This window comes from Festucalex cinctus, chromosome 6 (genome assembly GCF_051991245.1).
Source record: "Festucalex cinctus isolate MCC-2025b chromosome 6, RoL_Fcin_1.0, whole genome shotgun sequence".
In the NCBI taxonomy this organism is placed as follows: domain Eukaryota; kingdom Metazoa; phylum Chordata; class Actinopteri; order Syngnathiformes; family Syngnathidae; genus Festucalex; species Festucalex cinctus.
In genome coordinates, this window is record NC_135416.1 from 25,502,717 (window position 1) to 25,508,716 (window position 6,000).

A 6,000-nucleotide genomic window follows, 5' to 3' on the forward strand; every position below is an offset into this window, starting at 1 on the left:
CCAAAGAGAAATTGTATTTGACAAGTGATAATGAGATGTGCATGCCAACAAAAATATTCTTGAATTTGCATCCTACAAATGTAAACGACCAACCTGTTTTGTATTCTGTACTTCGCATCCAAGACAGGGATACGTGATTTGACAAAGATGCTTGTTTGTATCAGAGCTGGTCCGAAGACAGCAGCAGAAGATAAACCCAAAAACTAGAAAGTTGGACCCCTATGAAACACATCCTATGAAAAATAAATTTATTACTCCAACTACTACTTCATTTACAACCACATAATTTATTAATGTGATTAATTAATAATCATGTTAATAAATCATCCCCTTCTACCTGTAAATGCAAACGTCAGTTAGTGTCGGTTTGAACTTTCAACCATTGGAGGGTGCTATTGTATTGCATAACAACAACAACATACTTATTTTTACCTTGCACAAAACTACGTTGCTTATTGATGTCTGTCCAAAACAATCTATCTGAACAAGAGGTGTCAGTGGATTAAAATTTGTAATCATAATTAATCGCATTACTTCAATAATTAACTATTAATCACACATTAATTGCACATTTTATATCTCAATTTATACCTACATTTACAATAAAATGTACCCCAACCCCCCCCGCCCAAATTTCAATATGGTTTTATTTTTTATTTTTTGTCATTGATAGAGCAATTGCATAATAATTCAATAAAAAAAAATAAAAATTCATTGATAGAGTAATTTCATAACAATTCAAGAAAAAAAGTTTAAAAACAATACAAATAAAATAAGTGCTGTAGTGTAAAACCAAACCAAAGCGTGACTGTTTTGTTTTGGTCATTTTTCTCTCACTACAACATGGTATAATTGCATTTGTAAGACAATAGTGAAAGCTCAATGCATTTCTCTTTTCATATTAGGAGCTGCCTAATTTTTAACATGAAGTAACTTGTGGGGCGGCACGGTAGTCGAGTGGTTAGCACGTCCGCTTCCCAGTTCTGAGGTCTCCGGTTCGAGTCCAGGCTCGGACCTTCCTGGGTGGAGTTTGCATGTTCTCCCCCTGCCCGCGTGGGTCTTCTCCGGGTACTCCGGTCTCCTCCCACATTCCAAAGACATGCATGGCAGGTTAATTGGGTGCTCCGAATTGTCCCTAGGTGTGTGTGTGAGTGTGGATGGTTGTTCGTCTCTGTGTGCCCTGCGATTGTTTGGCAACCAGTCCAGGGTGTCCCCCGCCTACTGCCCAGAGCCAGCTGAGATAGGCGCCAGCAGCCCCCGCGACCCTTGTGAGGAATAAGCGGTCAAGAAAATGGATGGATGGATGGATGGAAGTAACTTGTGAAATTATGCACATTTTTAAAACTGTAAAATACAACACAGTCCCCACAAATATATGCATTCGCTCTAGGCTTTTATTTTGTGAAGTGAAATAGGATGTGCATTGTAAAATGACGAATTTTTACTGCATAGGAACCAGAAACGACCGATGTGTTCTTTTCATATTAATAGCTCTGTAATTTTAAACAATAAGTAACTTATGAGTTTCTGCACATTTTAAAATTGTAAAATACAACTTGACGCTTTTATTTTGTTAAGTTCTCGGATGCGAGACGCAGCTGAGGCCGCTCTACTGTTACAGCGAACACATCGGTAGTTTCACTTTCACCCTGATGAGATATTTTGTGGAGATGCTGAATAAAATACGCCTCACATTTAAAGATAAATAGGCTTGTGCTCACTCCAACTGTCAAGACGGCGTCCATTCGGCTCTTTACTCTCACAGGGGTTTCAGAGTGCCCATGGACGCCTCTTGGTGCTCGGTGCGAACACAACGGCTAACCGAGTGCGTTCTTTCAAAGCAAGGCACGGGTGGTAGTGGTGAGACACAGTCCAAATGGCTCCTCCACCTATATTCTGCCCCTTAAACACTGTATTTTAGCTCCAGTGCATTTCTATTGGGTAGTTTTGACGTGGACGTTTCTACTGCGTGGTGACTAGAATTCCCTGAGTAGAGGCTTTCCAAATAAGGAGCGGTCGTTAATCGAGCGTTAAAAACAAATAGTGCCGTTAAAGGCACTTTAAGTTAACGAGATAATAATGCGACAATTTTGACACCCATAATCTGAACATAAAAGTTATTTTAAACAGTCACTCACGTCTCACAGGCAAACAAACATGATATAGCCAAACGCTAACATGCATTCTCGGTACTCAGGAGACTGCTCCTTAAAACAGATGATTCTCCTTCTCCAGACTCCTAGTGAGGTGGATTATAATGCTTTGTCGTAAGTAGCGCCAGCTACTGTTCAGGAGGGGCATAACAATTAGTAGCCGTCTGCTTGGAAAAAAAATGCTGGCAGGCTGCATCGGCCAGGCGTGTGACGTCACTGCGCCGGTGCCGTGATATGTCAATCATTTGGCGTCTGCTGGGTCCAATCACATTTCAGCAGGGGCACGTGCCACCCCGGCCCCCCCTCTGGCTCCGCCATTGCCCATAGTTCGGATTTTTTTACATGAATTTCTATTTCATCCTCACCTCCAGTGTGTGCCATCAGCACTGACTTACCCCTGATAGCGTTCTGTGACACAAGTTCTGGTCCAGTGTTGGACGAGAGGAAAATAGTCCGGCAAGTTGACTCGGGTCACGGAAATAAAGAGTTTATCTTCTAAAAACACTTAGTGTTCAAAAGAGTGATATATTTGCATCATTAAAATCCTTTTCTGAAAAAAGTCAGACGCCATTACCGTCGGGCACTATTTTTCTGTTCCTTCATATCACTGTGTGGCGCCCTGTAGACAGCTGATCGACGCGCACTAATCTACAAGTTGTCTTTTCAAAAGCGGAAAGCGCGTCGATCAGCTGTCTACAGGGCGACACGCAGTGATACAAACGAACAGAAAAATAGGGCCCGGCGTTAATGGCGTCGGACTTTTTTCAGAAAAGGAGTTTAGTGATGCAAATGTATCACTCTTTTGAACACTAATTGTTTTTAGAAGATAAACGCTTTCACGCTGTCAGGGGTAAGTCACACACTGGAAGTGAGGATGAAATAGAGATTCATGTCAAATAATCTGAACTGTTCCTTGAAGACAAGACCCAATAGGGCAACATAATTTTACACACTCTTTGGCTCAGCAGGCTGAATAGACTTGAATTTGATTGGCTCAACATGGTGAAAATGTGTGAACAAATGAGCACCATTGAGATGCAGTGAAACTGCAAAACGTGCTTTAGATGTGCAAAAAGTGAGAAGTGACTGCAAGCTTTTAGGGCACCCTGAAGAAAATAGTGTGGATTATGTTTTGCAGTTTGAAAGAAAAAACAACACAGAACAGCACTGAAGGCTTTGATTTGCATTGCCTGTTTTCACTTCCACCTGTTGCTCTCATTGGCCCCTAATAAATGGCATGACACACAAAACAGTGTTGTCCGGTTCTCTTCCAAACAGGTTTTATTAGTTCTCCTGTTTGTTATACTAACTCTTGTGTGCAATAAACCATCTGTTGCGTCACGTTCCAAACCAAACATCAGCAGAGAAAAGCTGATTTACAATCTTAGGTTTGTGTCAGAGCGGCAGGATGGACTAACTGGTTAGCACGTCCACTCTCCGAGTTCTGAGGACTCGGGTTTGAGTCCAGGCTCTGGCCTTCCTGGGTGGAGTTTGCATGTTCTCCCCGTGCCTGCGTGGGTCTTTTCCGGGTACTCCGGCCTCCTCCCACATTCCAAAGACATGCTTGGCAGATTAATTGAACATTCTGCATTGTCCGTAGGTGTGCTTGTGGATGGTTGTTCATCTCTGTGTGCCCTGTGATTGGCTGGACACCAGTTCAGGGTGTACCCTGCCTACTGCCCATAGCCAGCTGAGATAATCTCAAGCAATCCCCCGCGACCCTTAAGAGGAATAAGCAGTCAAGAAAATGGATGGATGGAAGGTTTGTGTCATTTAAAAAAAAAAAAAAATGTAATCTGAACAAACTAGATCATGCTGTTTTTTTCACATGACAAAACTGAAGAAGACTCCAAAGAGCAACCTTTGACCTGTGGCACAGAGAAACACTTGCCAAAGACATCTGGCAAACATCCCAAGGGAGGGGCCTTGCCATTCCTGTCAGGTGTGAGTCAGAGACCACCTCATGGTTCCAATTTCAATTAAGAATAGCATTTTGCTTTCTCCTCAGATGTAGCTTGACACTCCCAGCTTGATGGTTTGACTGGTGGACTTTATGCAAACGGTGTACCTTACCAGAGAGAATCAACTAAATGTCATTTGAGCTTTGTGATGACTGCCTGAATGAATCCTAGTTGGACTGTATGCTCACATTTACGCAGCTACGTGTTATATAGCAGTCATTTCAAATCGGTCACATCCACATTTATTCACATTTGAACTATAGTCAAGTAGTCAATCAAAACCAGCCTCATGCAAACGACTCCAAATGTACACGGTGCCCTCTATGCATGTTTGTTTATTCAATCAAGACTGGGAGAGAACCCCCCCCCCCCCCCCCCCCCAAAAAAAAAAAAAAAACTAAATATACCCTTGGACCTGTTGTCTATGCAAGCTCTACATGGCTGAACTTCCATATAAACGGCCCTCTCATGCACGAGTTGACGCTCTTTCGGGTTTACACTTCCCCTGGAGATAAGGAGAAACATTGCAGAACATCGCTGGTGCCGAAAATAAAGTATTTCATGTCAGCTGTGCCAGCATGTGGAATTTCTGTCCAAACACAGCATTCATTCACATAGTGCTGAAGACAATCAAAGAACTGGAAGGGGGGGGATCAAATCTGAACAATAAACAATAAACGTACCATGCGGTAAGCATTTAACTCAAGATTGTGTGGCACTTTCCGACATGCGGCAGGACGCTGTGGACAAACAAATGACCCCGGTGACGAGGAACCACCACATTGTTTCAGTGCTGCGTCACATACTGATGGGAGATATTTGATCAAGGGTCTCAGTCCTTTTCGAAACCCTCAGGGAGAGACAAAAAGACAGTCCCTAATCTCACTTAATTGTTTATCTACACGGAGCTAAGTCAACTGGCTCAAGTCTGGTTATGATTTACGGTAGCCACCAAAATTGCACTTCATGTTAAAAACCATCAGTTTAGCAGGCCGTATTTTATATGACGGCACTGAGAAAAAAAAGTCAAACAGCAAAGAAAATGAAGGTAAATGAATGCAAACTTTTTCATTTGAGGGCCACATCCAGACAATCAGAAGGACACAAGGGCCACATAATGTTATGAAGAGAAATTGTGTTTCGTAATAAAGATTGTACAAATAATTCATTTTTGCTTTTACATATTTAGCAAAATGCTACAGTACATAAACCAATTTATTTGTAATATGGCAGTAGGGTTATTATAGTTTTGTAATATTTTAGTTTTTATTTCATTTTGAGTTTTGTTTTTTAAATTTAGTTAGTTTTAATTAGTTTTCAGGGTGGTTCTGTTAGTTTTTATTAGTTTTAGTTCTTTAATAAATGCTTAGTTTTAGTTTTGTTAGTTTCAGTATTAGTTTTAGTTTTTTGTTTTAATGTGTATTACTTGTACGCAATATTTAAAAAACAGCAAGGGAGCGACATCATCTGAAGGTGCTTTTCTATTGGCTGCTGCTAGATGACGTCACTTCTATGTGACATACTTTAAAAAAACGTCAGTATTCCGGTTTTTATCAAAATAAATCTACTAAAAATCACATTTGAAACCATCCCCAAAGGCTCATGCATTAAATTACCAAAGACTAAAACAAATGACGTTTGCTATAATTATAGTTTTGTAAACATAAAAGGTAGTTTGTTAGTTTCTTTTTTTAAAAAGCATTTTTTTTATTTTACTTTGTTTTTTTGAATCTTAGTTGTAGTTATTTCATTAGTTTTCATGAACTAAAATAACGTCCTCCCTTCTTTCTTTGACCATCTCCAAACATTATTGTTTTTGTTTATTTTAACTGAGTAAAATGCCATTTTTAGCATAGTTGCGGGCCACTGAAAAATGGACGGTTGGC